Consider the following 19306-nt stretch of genomic DNA (forward strand, 5'->3'; position numbering starts at 1 on the left):
AGTGATACTGAGAAAAATCCGAACGGAGTGAATGCAGTGAGTACAGTGATCAAGGTCGAGGAGGAGGAACCAAAGGAGAAAAATTCTACAGACGTGAAGGAAAAGAATGATGGAGGAGTGGAATCAAAGACAGAAGATGTTAAGGAACAGAACACTCACATCACCCCTACATGGAAGACAAGTAAGAAAGGTAAGGAATTTGATTCTAATGATAATATTGATATTAATACACTTCTTTTTCCTCAAAAAGCAAGGCAACTACAATTGGATCATCAATTTTCAAAATTTCTTGAAGTTTTTAAGAAATTGCACATTAGTATTCCTTTTGCAGAGGCTTTAGCTCAAATGCCTTCTTATGCTAAATTTTTGAAAGATATTTTGACTAAAAAGAAAAAACTTGTTGATTTTGAAACTGTTACGCTTTCTGAGGAGTGTTCAGCTATTTTGCAAAATAAACTACCTCCAAAGCTTAAGGATCTAGGTAGTTTCTCCATTCCTTGCACCATAGGTAGTTCTAATTTTAACAAGACATTGTGTGATCTTGGTGCTAGCATAAATCTTATGCCTTATTCTTGTTTTGAGAAATTGGGGATTGGAGAAGTTAAACCAACCACTATTTCCCTTCAACTGGCTGATAGATCTATTAAATATCCTAGAGGGGTGATAGAGGATGTTTTGATTAAAGTTGATAAATTTATATTTCCAATTGACTTTGTTTTGCTAGACATAGGAGGAGGATCGTGAGATCCCCCTAATTTTAGGTCGTCCTTTCTTAGCTACCGGAAGAGCTCTCATAGATGTGCAAAAAAGTGAGTTAGTTTTGAGGTTGAACGATGAGAAGATAAATTTTAATAGTTTTTTGTAGTATGAAATATCCTATTGGATCTTCTGATTGTTATAGTATTGATGCTATTGATTATATAGTTGAGTGTAGTGTGCATGATACTTTGATTGAAGACCCACTGGAAAAGCTTTTGGTTAACCCAAAGTCCACGCAATCCAATAGAGAAGAGGTGGAGGAATGTATGAACTACTTGGAAGGATCAAAGCCTTTGCCAAGATCGGTGAATTCGAAGATTGGGGAGCTTGGAAATATTCCAAAATCGCTTAAATCTTCCATAGAAGAACCCCCATTCCTCGAACTCAAACCACTTCCTCCTAATTTAAAATATTTATTTTTGAAGGAAAAAGATAAGCTGCCAGTAATTGTTTCTTCTTCCTTGACAGGTGATGATGAAGATAAGCTCTTGAGAGTGCTGAAGGATCACATATGTGCCATTGGAAGGAGCATAGCTGACATCAAGGGGATTAGTCCATCCATGTGCATGCACAAAATTTTAATGGAGAATGAGCACTCTCCCACTACTCAACCACAAAGGAGATTGAATCCAGCTATGCAAGAGGTCGTCAAAAAGGAGGTAATCAAACTCCTTGATGAAGGTATGATCTTTCCTATATCCGATAGCAAGTGGGTAAGTCCTGTGCATGTTGTTCCTAAGAAAGGGGGAATCACTGTTGTTGAAAATGAAAATAACGAATTAATCCCCACTAGAACTGTGACTGGGTGGCGTGTTTGTATTGATTATCACAAATTGAATGATGCCACAAGAAAGGATCAATTTCCCTTTCCTTTTGTTGATCGAATGTTAGAAGCGTTTGGCAGGTCATGCTTTTTATTGTTTTCTAGATGGTTATTCTAGATATATGCGAATCACAATAGACCTCGAAGATCAACATAAGACGACTTTTACTTGTCCCTATGGTAAATTTGCTTATAAAAGAATGCCATTTGGTTTGTGTAATGCTCCTGCTACTTTTGAACGTTGTATGATGTCGATTTTTCATGATATGGTTGGAAATTATATTGAGGTCTTCATGGATGACTTTTCTGTTTTTGGTTCTTATTTCGACTCCTGTTTGGTTAATTTGTCAAGAGTGCTAAAGAGATGTGAAGAAAAAAATCTTGTACTTAACTTGGAGAAATGTCATTTCATGGTAAGGGAAGGAATTGTCCTTGGTCACAAAATTTCGGAAAAAGGTATTGAAGTGGATAGAGCTAAGGTAGATATCATAGAAAAGCTTCTTCCCCCTACTAATGTCAAAGGAATTCGTAGCTTTATTGGGCATGCAGGTTATTATAGGCGATTTATCAAGGATTTCTCGAGTATTACTAAGTCCTTTAACTAATTTGCTAATTAAAGATGTTCCTTTTGTTTTTTCTGAGGATTTTTTACAAGCTTTTCTTGTATTAAAGCAAAAGTTGACCACAACGCCGATCATTGTCGCACTAGATTGGAATCTACCTTTTGAACTCATGTGTGACGGAAGTGATATATTTTTAGGGGCTGTTTTGGGGCAAAAGAATGAAAAATTCTTGCATGTAATCTACTATGCAAGCATGACACTTTCAGGAGCTCAATTAAACTATGCTACTACAGAAAAAGAGTTGCTGGTTGTCGTGTTTGCTTTGGACAAGTTTCGGTCATACCTTGTAGAGAGTAAAGTGATAGTACACACCGATCATTCAGTTTTGAAGTATCTCTTAAACAAGAAGGATGCCAAGCCAAGATTGATAAGATGGATCCTTTTAATGCAAGAATTTGACATAGAGATCGTGGATCGCAAGGGGACTGAAAACCAAGTTGCTAAGAATCTATCGAGATTGGAGAAGCCCGAGGAAGGTAAGTATGTAATTAGAGATGAATTTCCCGACGAGAAACTTTATGCCATCTCTAATTTACCATGGTATGCTGATTTTGTCAATTATTTATCGTGCAAATTTATTCCTTCTCATCTTACATATCAGTAGAAAAAGAAGTTCTTTTCAGATTTAAAATATTATATTTGGGAAGATCTTCTTTTGTTTAGAATCTGTGCAGATGACATTATTTGTAGGTGTATTCCAGCAGAGGAGGTAAGTTCTATACTTGCTCATTTTCATAGTTGTCCAACTGGAGGACATTTTGGGGGCAAGTAAAACGGCCACAAAAATCCTTCAAGCTAGATTTTACTGGCCTACACTATTCAAGGATGCACACATTTATGTTTTGAATTGCAATGAATGCCAACGTTTTGGAAATATTTCAAGGAGACACGAAATGCCATTGAATAATATTTTAATCTGTGAATTGTTTGATGTGTGAGGAATTGATTTCATGGGGCTTTTTCCAGATTCCTTAGGAAATAAATATATTTTGGTGGCTGTGGATTAAGTATTAATTGGGTGGTAGCAAGTGCTTTTAGAATCAATGACTCTAAGGTTGTGATCCAATTTTTAAAGAAATTTTTTTTTGCAAGATTTGGAACATCTAGAGCCATTATTAGCGATGGGGGAACACATTTTTGTAATCACAATTTTGAATCTCTATTGGCTAAATATAGGGTCACGCACAAGGTGGCAACACCTTATCATCCTCAAACTAGTTGTCAAGTAGAAGTGTCAAATAGGGAGATTAAGAAAATTCTTGAGAAGACCGTTGGATCTTCGAGGAAGGAATGGGCTAGTAAATTGGATGATGCATTGTGGGCATATAGAACATCATTCAAAACCCCTATAGGAACTTCCCCTTTTTGTTTGGTCTATGGAAAAGCTTGTCACCTTCCTGTTGAACTAGAGCATAGGGCATTATGGGCTACTAAATTTTTGAACTTTGATGTGCAAGCTACAGGTGATCAACGTCTTCTACAAATCAATGAATTGGAGGAATTTCGTCTTGATGCATATGAGAATGCGAAAATCTACAAGGAAAAGACAAAGAAGTGGCATGATGCAAGGATTGTGCACAGGGAAATTGAGTCTGGACAAAAAGTTCTTCTTTATAACTCTCGTTTGAAACTCATGCCAGGTAAACTACGTTCCAAATGGTCCGGGCCTTTTACTGTTACAGAATTTTTTTCCATTTGGTGTTGTAGAAATCCGTGGAGATTCTGGAAATCCCTTTAAGGTGAATGGACTTCGAGTGAAAATTTTTCATGAAGGAATTGTGGAGCAAGAGGAGCTGAGTACTCCTTTGCACGATCCAACCTAATTTATAAAGGGAGTTGTCTAGCTATAGACAAGAAATTTAGCGCTTGCTGGGAGGCAACCCAGTGATTTATTTTATTTCGTTTCATTTAGTTTTTTTTACTTTTTCAGTATATTAGGCTAATCCTCTATGATTTTGGTGTGTGTAGGGAATTTTGGAATGAAGTAAGATGACTTAGACTCTGGAAAAGCTAAACTGTTGAAATAAGAGATTACCAGCACTGAGAATTCTACCATCCCTATGTTGTACTCCATGGATCTTAAAGAAAACTGTCAGGGAAGTGTTCTCTTACTATTTTACATCCACATTCTATATACTTTTTGAATGGCATGACACTGAGGGCAATGTAAATCTAAAGTGTGGCGGGGATTTGATTTGTGTTTTGTTTCACGTTACAACACTTAGCAAGCGCTTCAATGTTTAATCCTCGAGCATGAAATTTTTTTTTGTTATTTTTTGAGAAATTGCACTTGTGATTACATGACACAATAATTGAATTTCTAGATTTTTGATCACTCGAGAGATTGAATCACACCTAGAACTGATTGAGATGAGATGTAGTTGTAGCCGAAGGATTTGAGCACAAACTGGATTTGTATCATATTTTGAGACATTATCTTTGCACTTTAGGTTATACTTATATGAATTAATTGTGAATTGGCAAGAGGTGGGCTCATGAAAAAAAAATTGAAAAACAAAGAGAAAAGAAACAATCTAGAACTTGTCTGATTATCTTTCGAGGAGAAAATACAGAGGAAAATGAATTGGGGATGATTTAGGCGATCATTGGACCGTTTGAGCCTTTCGAGCCTACCCAATGCATCATTTATATCTCTGGTATCTCATTTTGAGCCTACAAAAATCGAATGGATTGTGTCAAAGACATACAATTAGCCCTCATTCGTATTCCTTCAAAATCCCACATCAATTGCCTAATTTTAGCATATACACTATTCTTCTACCTTAATATTGAGAGATATAAACCCATTTAGCGCTTTAAAAATTTTCAATAACTCCCATGTGTTGATAAAAATTGAGGAGATTGAAAAAATCATGAAGAATGAGAAAGGGATTGATGAAAAGATATATAGTAATTATAAAAGAAAAGAAGGAGGAATGAATGTTGTATGATGTGGTGATTGAAAAAACTAAAAGGGAATGTTGTTGAAGATTGAGAAAAAGTTGGAGGAAGAGAAAAAAATATGGGAGAATATGAACGAAAGTAGAAGGAAAATGAAAAAGTTATAAGGAAGATGAAAAAGTTAGATCGAAGAATGATGAAATTCAATAAGGGAAGGAAGATAAGATATGAAGGAGTGCCTTATGATTAAATTGCTTATTTTCTCTCATTTTGAATTCCCTACCTTTATTGTAGCCGTGGGCCGTGGCTTAACGTTATAAGCTTGAAAAGACCTATTGATCGGGTCATATTTCTCCAACATTTAGTGGAGAAAGGTATGAAAGACAAGTTTATGGAGAGTTTCTCTAAAAAACAAAAAAAAAAAATCATAAGCTACGAGCACTCCTTGAACTAAAACACTTTTGAGGAATATGAGTTTTGACTTCCACACTACACACGTCTCATTATCTTGATCTTTTCTAATGAATACTTGAGTTTTAAAGTAGCAACGAAAGTGAATTTCATGATTTTCGAAGTGTGATCTTTTGATTGAGTGTGACGGAATTTGATGTACTAATTCATAGACGTAATGTGCAGAAAAAGTATGGTCCTCGGGTTAGCGTACGCACATCCAGCCCCGCCTACTCAGTCTTCGGTGGATCCAGTCTCCTCATCAATATGCTCACCTGCATCATTCACACCTAGTGAGTCTAAAGACTCAACACACCTTAATCGTTGTAACAAGTACATATACGTAGTGAAACGTCTATTACATAAAATTATACTAGAATTTTTTTTAAAGTTTCTACTCGAAATTTATATTTAAATGCATGCATGCAATACTGCTAAAATTTTACATTTTTAAAATATCACTAATCAACTAGCAAGTAAAATACTGCAGTTAAAAATCCTAACAAATCGTCATCCCCAAGCTTACATTTCAAAAATAAATCAATTATGAATTATGTGTAAAGTTCTTGCCAACCATCAATTTATAAAAACGATAGCATATAAAAATAAATATCCAAATCATTACTATCTCATAAACATGATGTGCAAAAGAAATAATGTCCTCGGATTAGCGTGCGAACATCCACCCCCGCTTACTCAGTCATCGACGCCTCCAGTCTCCTCATCTATATGCTCACCTGCATCATTCATACCTAGTGAGTCTAAAGACTCAACACATCTGTAATGTTATAGCAAGTACATATATATAACAAGCAACAATGAAAAGTACTATAATGAAAATACATTTCATGATCGTAAAAGTCGTATGCATAATCGTAACCTATCGAAGGATAAATATTTCCATAACATATCACATCATATCAGCATATATGTGTTCGTTTTTCTCAATTTGAATTCCGTTCATTAGTTGTGACTTTCATATCATCGTGTCAGTCGATGGATCCATCTACGTGTAACCGTTGTACCCGACGACGGGGACATCAGCGACAGCATTACCCGTCCACTGAGCCTTGGCCTTACATGTCATCGTGTCATCGCATTAGTCACAACCAACTCCCATCCTTCAAAACGTGTCATCATATTCGTTACTTAAAAAGTCATGCATACACGTAAATTTTCTTAAATCAAGCATGCAGCGCATTTTTAATATTTACATAAAAAGTCATATTCATTATAACATAAACATGTCAAAACATGTTTAAGGCACTGCCAGAGCTAAAAAATCGACCCGGGCGCAAAATGTTAATTGTGCCCCTGGAAACCCTATTTGACCACTTTACCCCTAGACCTCAAAATTTCGACCCGAAGGCGTCAACGCTTAAATCATAATTCAAAGTTTTCTAATCAAGCCTCGTATGATCCAATCTAACCCTCACTAAAATCCTTCATAGCAACATATCAATACCCAAACGAGACAATTGCGCTAAACTGAAGCCCCATATACTTTGGACTAGCGCCTAGGCGCTGACACTGTGCCGCTATGCCACTTGGTTAGCACCTAGGCGATTGGCATCAGCGCTGTAGAGATACCTACTTCGAAGACCAGGCACTGTGGCGCCTAAAGGGCAGCGCCGCGACGCTAACCTTGTGGCAGAAAGATGATTCCAAACACTTTGAAGCCAACTTCTACCCTACTCTCAACCGACTCGAACCAGCCTCGAACCGACTCCTCCTAGCCCACCTCTGGACCCTCCTGGACTGACCTAGTCTTAGCCCCCAACCCCATTGCAAGCTAACAAAACAGGAGCACTCGTAAACACCAAAACCGAACACTAATCGCCAAATCGATTTCGATCTTCTCCTAGCCCAAGACCAGCGTGCATGAGCTGCCCTAGGCCATGACTCAGACCCACCAGGTTCTACTTCACGTCCATGAAGCGTCCCTTACATCGCTGCCCTCAACCTGACCATCGATCGAGCCTACAACCTAAACCGAACACAAGAAAGCCTATCGGTTCCCTACTTAGCTCGACCCTTTCATAATTCCGCACCTTGACACCATGACCCCCATTGTTTTCAGCCTATAAACACCCAGCCATGGCAGCCCCTTACACAAGAACATGACAAACGTGAGTTGTATAAAAGATATGTGCATGTTCATGCCAAAACATTTGCAAAAACGTAACATCATGCTTGAACAAATGTACATATACATCAGAATATAAGTGGTGTGAATGATGAGAAAAAGGGGATACATGGAATGCCTTAACGTTTATATGCTTGAAAACTCAAGGATCTACTGCGCGGGACGTGAATCGGAGAGGTGGGGAAGACTTTTTCTTGAAAGCTTGAGGAATTTTCGAAGTTTCTGCTGGTTTGCTGCTATAAAAACATGGGGAGGCTGCTGTTGGGAGGGTAGGGTACGGCCGCTAGGGAATAATGGGGTTAGGGTTTGCTAATGAGGGTTTCTTAATCGTATAATTAAGCACTACTAGGGCCCTAACATAAAAATTAAAGAGATTAAAAGGGTTTTGAGCTCATTAAGCATTAAAATAAACCCATCAAGTCCAAAAACATTTCTGAAAAATATTTCGTCATGATACGTTTTTGAAAATATTGTCCGAGCCCTCAACAAGTCATCTGATTCGTTAAAATTTGTGTACTGGTTAAAAATACGACTCGGCAAGTAAAAATACCCACCAAGGCCCAATTTTTGAAAAAACTTTTAAAAAATTTCTTATTAAATAATTAAATTTATTATTCAATAAAATATTTTTCTTAATTATCCCCGATCTCTGTTATTCGTTCGAGTGCGAAATGCACCTTGAAGCCCTAATGCATGAAACCATGAAATAAACACCTAATCATGCAATATTCAAGCATTAGATACATACAAATCCATAAACACATATTTTAAATTAAAAACCCTAGATTGCATGCAGTCATGTTACGTAGTTCGAATTTCCTAGACCTTACACGTAACATGCAACAGTGAAAAGTACTGTAATCTACATACATTTCATGATCTTAAAGGTGTGAACTTATACATATTCATTTTCTTTATTTGAATTCTTTTCATTGGTTGTGACTTTCGTATCATCATATTAATCGATGGATCCATCTACATATAACCGCGGTACCCGACAGAGGGGACATCAGTGACAGCATTACACATCCATTGATCCTTGGTCTTACATGTCATCTTATTATTGTATCATCATAATAGTCACAACCAAATCCCTTTGTCCAAAAACATGTCATTGTATTCATCACTTATAAAAATTAAGCTTATACGTAAATTTTCTTAAAATCAAGCAAGCAACGTATTTTTCATATTTCCATAAAAAGTCATGTTCGTGATAACACAAACATTTAAAACATGTCAAACTGTCATCAGGGCACTGCCAGTGTAGACTCCGTAAATTGGACTGCGTATAAGCCATGCATAATTCTAGTATTTAAAATTAAAATGATTTTTATTGTATGAGTATTTAAATTCTTTTCTTTAAATTTATTTATTTTACGCAGTAGTTTAATTGTTATCTTTTCAGTTAAACAAGTGAGGCCGGATTGGAGATGGAGTTTTGAGATAAGTTAATAAAGACTTATTTAAGAAGGGATAATTTAGCATGTTAGTAAATATATTTTAAAAAGTTGGCATGCATGCAAGTTATTAAACTTCTTTGATATTTTATTAAATTCTTTTAAAGCATAAAATGCATGTTTATTTTATTAATTGTGTTTAAGTGTTTTTATGCATAATTCATGCATGGTAGAATTTAATCCATACATTTTAGAAATTCATGAATTAGGGTTTTCTAATTGCATTTTTACGCTTGAACGAGGAACGGAGACCGGACAATTTTCAGGAAAATTATTTTTAATTACATGATTAATTTTTATAAATTAATATATGGTGTTTTAAGTGGATTTTTCAAATAATGGGATTTTTCTGGGTATTTTTACCCGCATGACTTTATTTTTAACAGTACGCAAATTTTATCAAACCGGAGGACTTTTTAAGGGTTCGGCTAATATTTTCAAAATCTTTTCAACACGAAATATTCTTCGGGAGCGTGTTTGAATTTAATGGGCCTACTTTTGAGCTTGTTGGGCTTAAATATCTTTTTTAACTTTAATTAACCAATAATGGCCATTAGTCAAATTGTTAACCATTTAAATATTTCTTAATTTCTCCTAAACCTAAACCTAAACTCCCTAAACAGCCGACACCCCTCCCTCAAACGTCCTCTCTCGGTTTCTGAAACCAGCAGCTGAAAGGCTTCGGTTCCCTTCTTGCTTGCTAAAGAAAACTTCATCGGGATCTCCATTTGCATCGTTCGTGTCTTCAAATCATCAAAGGCACGCATGTATTATCTTTTATGTATTATTCACGCCATATTTATGTTAAATGTGTGTTAACCATGCAAGGTATCTCGATCCAGCCTTACATGTGATTACTTATCGGTTTTGTATCGTTTCTTGCCTTTCCATGATCACTACTCACGTTTTTCTTGTGTGTTGGGCAAAGGGCTGCCATGTTCGAGCTGTTAAGGGACTGTGCGAAAGGGGTTAGGTGCTGTCATGAATGATGGGGCCGTGATCTGTCCTTGTTGCTGAGTAGGGTCGACGGCATTGAAGTTTAGGTGGAAATCTCTTTAGCCGAGTGTTCTGAGGGATTGAGTAGGGAGGTTCGAACGAGCCACCGACGCGAGGTACCCTCCCTAACCTTGGACAGGCCCTGATGGGGCTGAAGCATGGCTTGGGATGGTTCGGACTTCACTGGGCGTGGCGTTGAACTCAATTGGGTTAAGGGAAAGGCTTCGGGCGTGTGTTGGCATTGTGGGCGTGTGTGTATGCTGGGAGTGCATGAAATTGAATCGGTGACACAAGTAGGTCCAGTAAGAATTGGACATGATTTTGAGTGAGCTGAATTGTGAGTGGGATGGTTAGGCGTGAGTTAGTGGAATCATGTACAGGTGGGAAGAGAGGGATTGGTTCTTGAGGAAAACAAAATAAAATAATAAAATTATTAATAACATTAAGAATGAATAATGCAATGTTCGAGAACCTTAGGGGTCGAGTCTTGTGGTTTTAGGACCTTTGGATGATTTAAAATATGATAAAAAGTTGGGAAAAAGTTTGATTAAGTTTCGAGTCGTTTCGTATTAAAACCGGCATTCCGATACAAGTTTTAAAACGAATGGGTTAAGTTTTGAATTTAGCTTGAGTTTACGTCTAGGGATACTTTTACAAACGTTATGGGACATTTTTAAGAAGTTTGGTAAGCTTCAGGTCAATTTTATAGGTCCAGGGTTGAAACGATAATTTTTGGGTTTCTAGGAGCAAAATGGTCATTAGACACCCGGGGTGAGAATTTTGTCATGGCAGCGCCCTGAGCACAAATCATGATATTTTTAAATGTTCATGCATCACGTTTACGATTTTTACGCTATTATAATAATTATGGTGCATGCTTGGTTTGAAAGGGATTAAGAGAGAAAAAGTGAGAAAGTGAAGAGCACTCCGTCTCCGCCGTGCTGCGTCGTTATTTCGTTTGTTTTCTGTCAAAACAAACCAAGGCATGTTTATATCTTCTTTCACTCTTCAATCAAGCCATATAGGTATTTTTAAATATCGCAAGTACTTGATTTTAATGCAAGAAGATCGAAATTGTTCATATTTAATTATGTTGGTTAATTATATTACGTGCATAGAAAACATTCATTTTGAGATTTATCGATATTGCTTGTGGCCATCTCACTATCATGGGAGCATTATTTCACCCGGTCTCCAGTTACCGGTCAGTTCAGTTATGTACCACCCAGTATACTGTGGCATTAGTCTGATCAGACGTTCATTACTTCACCCGGTCGCCAGTTACCGGTCATGGGAGCATTGTATTATCCGGTCGCCAGTTACCGGTCAGTTCAGTTCAGTGCAGGGGCCACTTGCGTAGACCATAATCTCAACAGAAAATTTATGACATGATATTTTATTACTGGGCTCCAAGGAGCAAACATTTTCACTATAATTTTCAGTTCACGTATTATAATTGTTCATGACAAGTTATTTTCACTTTATGCCTCATGACATGATTTTTTTTTTACTCCCATGCAAATTTACTATATTGTTTACTCGTTATTTACGATATATACATGCTGAGTCTTTAGGCTCAATAGACTTGATTTTTGTAGGTACTGATGAGGTCGGGACCGAGGGCGGGGACCAGTGAGCCAGTTTGGAGTCGGCAGTAGTGGAACCCGAGGACCTCATTTTTAGCATTTATTATTTTCCGAACTCAGTTTTTATCTGTTGATGAATTATTTTAAATTGATACTTTGCAAACATTAAATTCTTCCGCTGCTATTTTGAATATTAAATTTAATTTATCAGTTGATTTGATGAATGAGGCATTTTAATTATTTTAAAAAGAAAAATTTTAATTTTTCGCAAATTTTCAAGCACGAATTTCCAAGCCGTTATAACTTGTATCAGAGCCTATGTTCTTGTAAAGGGTTGTGCTACTACTGACCACGAGAAGCTCATGAAGTCACGTCTTCGGTCTGTAAGTTTTACATTTACGCATTTTATTTTAAGCATGAATTATTTTAACAGCATGTTTTCATGAAATGTTTTTACGTTCAGATTTTAATTGTTCAGTGTTTATATATATAAAAAAAATTATGGAATTAGGCATGTTGGGTACGTTTGGAATTGGACATGTCTAAGAATTCGAATATTGAGCTTTAGGAGATGTTGACAAATGATTTGACTATATTAATTTTTAGGTCAGTAGTGTTGATGTCCTCCTTATGGGTTATAAGTTAATCTTAAAAATTATGAATGCTTTTGAGACTTGTAGAATTTCTAAGAAATTATTAATGGTTCTTGGTTGCTAGTCGAGTAAATTTTTGAGGATTTCATATAAGCAATAGCGATTCGAAGACTACGACAATCTTTAGGATTATAAATATACAATTTGAGGATTTTAAGTATCTATGAAAATGTAAGATTAATTATGAGAATTTATCTAGGATGCATGCTCTACATAGTTGGATTTAAGGATTGAATTGCACGAATTGTGAATTTTAAAGACCCAATTATAATAACCAATGATTTGAGGACCTAAGTTCAAAAATAAAATTCTAAGGGACTATTTTCGAATTTACGAAATTTTGGGATTTAATTTTGAGTTCGAGAATTTAAAAGTTTAATGAGGTAAAGATGGAAAATTTTATGGGGACAATGATGCAAATTTCAAAGAGTTGTAGGGTCCAAAATGTAAATTTGGAGAACTATAAGGGCCAGATTGCAAGTTTCAAAACTTTAAGGATGTAATTGCGAACTTTTGAAGAACACTTGGGATTTTAAGTATTTATAGAAATGTAAGACGTGTTATGAGAATTAATTTTGGGTTTAATAAACTTAACACTATTGAACCTTATGATACGGAAAATCTATAAAATGAAATTGAGAATACTGAGGACTCATGGGTAATTGTGGAATTTTCGAGATTTAGGAAAAAATTGGACGATATTCGAGGAAAGTAAGAATTAATTTTACAATTTTAAGAAATTTGAGAACTTATTTAGTAAGTGAGAATTGAACGGTTTAAATGGTAGGAATTTTCGGTTATTTAGGCTCGAAGGAAATATAGAATATTTAGGATATTTGGGTTATAATGTTATAATAAATGGTAACCAAGGACATTGTAAGATGAATCAATCTTAGGCGTGAAAATTTAAGCGTTAGTGAAATAATGTTGTGGCAAATTAAGAATTTAAAGTGATGACGATTTAAGGTAAATTTGATCGGTTAGTTAAGTTATAATGATAAACATTGAGTTAGTAAATTTTTGGGAACATAAGTTTGATGTGTCACAAGTTTTAGTCATGATCTTAACAGTTGAGATTATACCTTGTGAGAATTTAAAATTTTTAGGAAAGTTGGGTACGATGATGGTTAGTTTAATTGGTAGACGCACGTAAGAGGTGAGGTAGACATCTTGTCTTGAGAAATTTTGGAAGTCATTAACAAACTTGGGACTAAACGGATATGTGTATTGGAATTATTTTATTCAAAGCTATTTGGATTAGGTAAGTTTGAATATCAAATTTATGGGATATTTGTTCATACGGAAATTTTGGGAGGGAATTAGTTGTGTTCAATATAAGTTATAAATTGATGAATATTAAGATTTTTTTATTAAGTAAGAAATCTAAAAGCTTGATATGGGGATTCTAGAATTTTATGGGTTGTAAGTGAAATTGATTTATTTAAAGTTAGTCTAATGCTACCATGAGCTAACTTATTAAGTTTATATGCTAGAATTAATTGAGCATTAAGGATACATAAGAATGCGACACTTGTTCCAATGAGGAGGTTCAGAGTCCTAGGCCTCAACTAGATTGTAATTGGGAAGAGGATAGTTTGAGCAGGTAATTGATGCTAGAAGTGTTATTATTAAAGTGGAAGGTCGATGTTGTATAATTGAGTTTTATGGATTAACGTTATTCGAGGTTTAAGATTTACAACGATTTCACACCCGGGATGCACTTGTAATAAAATAATTACGTAAGTTTAGAGCCGTAAGATAAATATTCGATTCAAGGATTTTAGGCTAATACTACTATGAGGTTGAAATAAGGTTTAACCTTTAAGCGTTTCTACTGAGAATAGAAGTCGATTAGTAAATTTTGGTACAAAGGTTTCTTAAGTCGAACCGCATAAATGCTAATATAATAGGTCGATGAATATTACGAGTATAGTATAAGAAAAGTAAGGTGCGATAAGTTTGGACATCCATTTATAGAAGGAGGGATTGTGAGATAAGTCAAAATTCGAGGTTATATAAAAATAGAACTAAGTCACCACGGATCGTTTTAAGTTGCGATCCGCAAACGAGAATTTTGGTAGGCAAATTTAATTAGGATTGGGGAGACGTAAGGACGAGTTAACACTTATTTTATCAGAGTAGCGCAACAGAAGCGTGGATTATTGGGATACTAGAATTAAGAAGTCTAAACTTTTGTTTATCAAGGATGAGCGAATTTCGGAGACGAAATTCAATTTAAGGGGGGAGGATTGTAGAACCCGTAAATTGGACTGCGTATAAGCCATGCATAATTCTAGTATTTAAAATTAAAATGATTTTTATTGTATGAGTATTTAAATTCTTTTCTTTAAATTTATTTATTTTACGCAGTAGTTTAATTGTTATCTTTTCAGTTAAATAAGTGAGGCCGGACTGGAGATGGAGTATTGAGATAAGTTAATAAAGACTTATTTAAGAAGGGATAATTTAGCATGTTAGTAAATATATTTTAAAAAGTTGGCATGCATGCAAGTTATTAAAATTCTTTGATATTTTATTAAATTCTTTTAAAGCATAAAATGCATGTTTATTTTATTAATTGTGTTTAAGTGTTTTTATGCATTTTATGCATAATTCATGCATGGTAGAATTTAATCCATACATTTTAGAAATTCATGCATTAGGGTTTTCTAAGTGCATATTTACGCTTGAACGAGGAACGGAGACCGGAGAATTTTCAGAAAATTATTTTTAATTACATGATTAATTTTTATAAATTAATATATGGTGTTTTAAGTGGATTTTTCAAATAATGGGATTTTTCTGGGTATTTTTACTTGCATGACTTTATTTTTAATGGTACGCAAATTTTATCAAACCGGAGGACTTTTTAAGGGTTCGACTAATATTTCCAAAATCTTTTCAACACGAAATATTCTTCGGGAGCGTGTTTGAATTTAATGGGCCTACTTTTGAGCTTGTTGGGCTTAAATATCTTTTTTAACTTTAATTAACCAATAATGGCCATTAGTCAAATTGTTAACCATTTAAATATTTCTTAATTTCTCCTAAACCTAAACCTAAACTCCCTAAACAGCCGACACCCCTCCCTCAAACGTCCTCTCTCGGTTTCTGAAACCAGCAGCTGAAAGGCTTCGGTTCCCTTCTTCCTTGCTAAAGAAAACTTCATCGGGGTCTCCATTTGCAGTCGCTCGTGTCTTCAAATCATCAAAGGCACGCATGTATTATCTTTTATGTATTATTGACGCCATATTTATGTTAAATGTGTGTTAACCATGCAAGGTATCTCGATCCAGCCTTACATGTGATTACTTATCGGTTTTGTATCGTTTCTTGCCTTTCCATGATCACTACTCACGTTTTTCTTGTGTGTTGGGCAAAGGGCTGCCATGTTCGAGCTGTTAAGGGACTGTGCGAAAGGGGTTAGGTGCTGTCATGAATGATGGGGCCGTGATCTGTCCTTGTTGCTGAGTAGGGTCGACGGCATTGAAGTTTAGGTGGAAATCTTGTTAGCCGAGGGTTCTGAGTGATTGAGTAGGGAGGTTCGAACGAGCCACCGACGCGAGGTACCCTCCCTAACCTTGGACAGGCCCTGATGGGGCTGAAGCATGGCTTGGGATGGTTCGGACTTCACTGGGCGTGGCGTTGAACTCGATTGGGTTAAGGGAAAGGCTTCGAGCGTGTGTTGGCATTGTGGGCGTGTGTGTGCTGGGAGTGCATGAAATTGAATCGGTGACACAAGTAGGTCCAGTAAGAATTGGACATGATTTTGAGTGAGCTGAATTGTGAGTGGGATGGTTAGGCGTGAGTTAGTGGAATCATGTACAGGTGGGAAGAGAGGGATTGGTTCTTGAGGAAAACAAAATAAAATAATAAAATTATTAATAACATTAAGAATGAATAATGCAATGTTCGAGAACCTTAGGGGTCGAGTCTTGTGGTTTTAGGACCTTTGGATGATTTTAAAATATGATAAAAAGTTGGGAAAAAGTTTGATTAAGTTTCGAGTCGTTTCAGGATTAAAATCGGCATTCCGGTACAAGTTTTAAAACGAATGAGTTAAGTTTTGAATTTGGCTTGAATTTACGTCTAGGGGATACTTTTAAAAACTGTTATGGGACATTTTTAAGAAGTTTGGTAAGCTTCGGGTCAATTTTAGAGGTCCATGGTTGAAACGATAATTTTTGGGTTTCTAGGGGCAAAATGGTCATTTGGCACCCGGGGTGAGAATTTGGTCATGGCAGCGCCCTCAGCACAAATCATGATATTTTTAAATGTTCATGCATCACGTTTGCGATTTTTACGCTATTATAATAATTATGGTGCATGCTTGGTTTAAAGGGATTAAGAGAGAAAAAGTGAGAAAGTGAAGAGCACTCCGTCTCCGCCGCGCCGCGTCGTTATTTCGTTTGTTTTCTGTCAAAACAAACCAAGGCATGTTTATATCTTCTTTCACTCTTCAATCAAGCCATATAGGTATTTTTAAATATCGCAAGTACATGATTTTAATGCAAGAAGATCGAAATTGTTCATATTTAATTATGTTGGTTAATTATATTACGTACATAGAAAACATTCATTTTGAGATTTATGCGATATTGCTTGTGACCATCTCACTATCAAGGGAGAATTATTTCACCCGGTCGCCAGTTACCGGTCAGTTCAGTTATGTACCACCCACTATACTGTGGCATTAGTCTGATCAGACGTTCATTACTTCACCGCGGTCACCAGTTACCGGTCATGGGAGCATTGTATTATCCGGTCGCCAGTTACCGGTCAGTTCAGTTCAGTGCAGGGGCCACTTGCGTAGATCATAATCTCAACAGAAAATTTATGACATGCTATTTTATTACAGGGCTCTAAGGAGGAAATATTTTCACTATGATTTTCAGTTCAGTTATGCACGTATTATAATTGCTCATGACAAGTTATTTTCACTTTATGCCTCATGACATGATTTTTTTTTACTCCCATGCAAATTTACTATATTGTTTACTCGTTATTTACGATATATGCATGCTGAGTCTTTAGGCTCACTAGACTTGATTGTTGTAGGTACTGATTAGGTCGGGATCCGAGGGCGGGGACCAGTGAGCCTGCTTGGGGTCGGCAGTAGTGGAACCCGAGGACCTCATTTTTAGCATTTATTATTTTCCGAACTCAGTTTTTATCTGTTGATGAATTATTTTAAATTGATACTTTGCAAACATTAAATTCTTCCGCTGCTATTTTGAATATTAAATTTAATTTATCAGTTGATTTGATGAATGAGGCATTCTAATTATTTTAAAAAGAAAAATTTTAATTTTTCCGCAAATTTTCAAGCACGAATTTCCAGGCCGTTATAGCCAGGACTACTAACTCGACCTAGGTGCAAAATGACTATTTTGCCCCAGGAAACCTAATTGACCATTTTACCCCTACACTTCAAAATATCGACCCAAAGCAAACCAAACACCTTAAAACATATTTATAAATGTTTCTTAGACATAAACTTGAGCCCGTTTCATAACTTATACGACTTGTTTTAAAACTTGGACTAGGGTCCCGGTTTTAACCCTAATTAACCTGAAACTCAACCAAAGTTTTCTCAACTTAAACGATGACTTGAACCGTGCATGACCAACCCTTAAACCACTGATTTTAGATCGCCTAGGACCCTCAGGAAAGACCGACCAGCTGCTGGAATTTTTTCAGCGCACAAGCATCGAAAACCCTAGCGCGCTAAACCCTCCAATTATCGATCCTTGACCTAACCAACCCAAACCAGACTTGAACCAACACCACAATGGCACCAAGATCAAACCGTGGACACCCTACTGGACAAGCCCTAACCATGCATACTGCCCCAAGCTCGCACATGGCTCGATCTTGCCAAGGAGTGCTACGCCCAACCTTGATACCTTCTCGACACCTCTACCCTCACGACCAGCTACTCACGGCCCCTTCTCAGCCCTGTCACGGACCTATTAGGGTTTGTTCCATGGCTGGAATCAGGCCATGCACAACCGTACCAACCATATCTCCCAATTTATCCACGGAAACCCTAGGCTCTCGAACCCAACCCGATCCGCCCTCACCCAGACCGACCAAGTCTCGACTTCAGCACCTGGTCACCTTCACTCTCATCATTATTTAGTCCCCTAACACCACGATTCGCTAGCCCCTTACACAAATTTCAACAAAAATCATGAGTTACATGTAAGAATGTGCATATTTCATGAAAAACGATGCTTAAACGACTCGACATAAAATATTTATGCATTACTCATGCAAACACACACATCACCATAAAATAGTGTGAATGACGAGAAAAAGGGATTTATGGCTTGCCTTTGCGGATATACGCTCGAACCCTTTGTGTAGGACGTGCACCAGAGAGACGAGGAGGGGTTTCTTTGAAAGCTTTAAGAGAATTTCGAATAAGGAGCTGATTAATAAATTTGAAAAGCTGCTGCTGTCGAGGGTAGGGGCAGCCATGAGTTGTGAGGGAGTGTAGTTAGGTTTAGTTTTTTTAAAATTTAGTGTTTAAGTTGCATAATTACGCACTAATGGTCCATTAATAAAAAATAAATGGGTTAAAAGGATTTTAGGCCCATTAAGCAATAAAAAAATCCCATCAAGCCCAATAACACTCCCGAAAAAATATTTTGTGTAGGTACGTTTTTGAAAATATTGCCCGAACCCTCAAAAAGTCCTCCGACTTGCTAAAATTTGCGTATCGATTAAAAATATGATCCGACGAGTAAAAATATCCAACCAAGGCCCATTTTCGAAAATCACACTTAATTACACCATATATTAAATAATTAAAAATATCGCCAGTCTCTGTTCCTCGTTCGAGCGCGAAATACAACTTAAAGCCCTAATGCATGAAACTTTAAATAAACCATGACCTAAACCACATAT

The 19306-nt window shown here is 36.5% G+C and overlaps 1 long non-coding RNA gene across 1 annotated transcript; it reads left to right on the forward strand.

The window, feature by feature from the left end:
* Nucleotides 1–10832: 10832 nt before the first annotated feature.
* Nucleotides 10833–17654, forward strand: LOC142541031 (uncharacterized). Its single transcript, XR_012819211.1, has 2 exons — nucleotides 10833–11484; nucleotides 17101–17654. It is a non-coding gene; the product is annotated as an uncharacterized LOC142541031 (long non-coding RNA).
* Nucleotides 17655–19306: the final 1652 nt, after the last annotated feature.

Source organism: Primulina tabacum, chromosome 3 (genome assembly GCF_025594145.1).
Source record: "Primulina tabacum isolate GXHZ01 chromosome 3, ASM2559414v2, whole genome shotgun sequence".
Lineage (NCBI taxonomy): Eukaryota > Viridiplantae > Streptophyta > Magnoliopsida > Lamiales > Gesneriaceae > Primulina > Primulina tabacum.